Source organism: Kryptolebias marmoratus, linkage group LG11, assembly GCF_001649575.2.
Source record: "Kryptolebias marmoratus isolate JLee-2015 linkage group LG11, ASM164957v2, whole genome shotgun sequence".
In the NCBI taxonomy this organism is placed as follows: domain Eukaryota; kingdom Metazoa; phylum Chordata; class Actinopteri; order Cyprinodontiformes; family Rivulidae; genus Kryptolebias; species Kryptolebias marmoratus.
Window position 1 is genome coordinate 16621638 of NC_051440.1, and position 1389 is coordinate 16623026.

The window sequence follows — 1389 nt, forward strand, 5'->3', positions numbered from 1 at the left end:
GCATCGCAATGCCAGTACACACACACTGACTTAAAGCTTAGCAGAACTCCCAGGCGAACAGGCAGGAACGATGCTGACACTGTATCATCCTTTTCTACTGATGTCACCGGTGCTCTTCACAATAGGTTGTATTGTTATGAGTGTGTTATCTTAAGGAAGTGCACACCCTGATCATAAACCTCCCAAAAGAGAGGGAGGATACCGTTTTAACCTGTTAACCTGTAACTTACAATCCTCTTAGGTAACTTGGATCCATGCAGTCACATCTGCTGAGGAACACAGCTGGAGCAGCAGTGCTTTCAAGGTGGATAAACAAGCGTATCCTATCTCAGTTTATTGGAGCTGGACTTGCTGTATCTCTCTTTTCTCGGTCCAAGATCAATGTTCCGATCTTCAGTGAAGGTGACCTTAGTGCACCTTCACTCAAGATCAGCTTCTCCCAAAGGAAGCGTGAGCTGATATTGTGTCTGTGTTTATATAATAGCCAAGTTCATTTCAAAATCCAATCCTGTGTTAATTACACAGTCCTGGCTCTGAAAGATGGGATCAGTGAGGTATCCAACCCTACAATTCACAGCCTGAACTGACGGTCAGTTGTTCTTTTTTTCATAAGAACTGTAGATAAACCAGATGTAGACTTTGATTGGACACATATATCAAAAATCTAATAGCAACAACAGCAATGAACCTGAGGTGCTTACTGCAGAAATATGATAATATTTCAGATTTACCTTGTAATGTAATACAGTTTTTCTTTTTAAACAGAGTTGTTTCAGGCCAGGAGCAGTTCACTTTGGTCTTGATTTTGTTAAAACTAATTGTCAGAAATGAAACAGAAAAAAGTTAGGACCGTTTCAAACAGGTAAGATAGTAATAGCTCGTAACTTTTCTATTAAGATAGGATTATTTCTGGGGGATTATACATTTTATTCTGTTTTCACAAAATAAGGAAAGGCTCCACAGCAGCCGGTAATATTCCGCTGTTTTTCAAAGGTGCTCAGCATAATCCAACTGTATCTGTATCACTGCTATCTGTTATGTTTTCTAATTATTTGTGTCATATATAAACATGCAGATCTGCAAGCTGGAGTTGTGAGTTTGTTAGCATTTAATCAGCCATGAATCAAACCGTTGTGAGACATTTATTGTTGTAAAACAGCCTTATGAAAAGCCTTCCTGTACGCCTTTCTTCCTGTATGTTGTGTAAACTTCAATAAATTGCAACGCTTAGCATAAATAAGCAAGACTTTATTAAAGTTTTAATATCCCTTGGACCCACAGCTGCTGTTAGAGCGGATTTCCACTTAGTTTCAGTGAAGTTAAATGTGAAATATAGAGTCGCAGCAAAGTTAAAGTGAAGTGCCTGGCAGCGGTACAGATGCTGAGGAC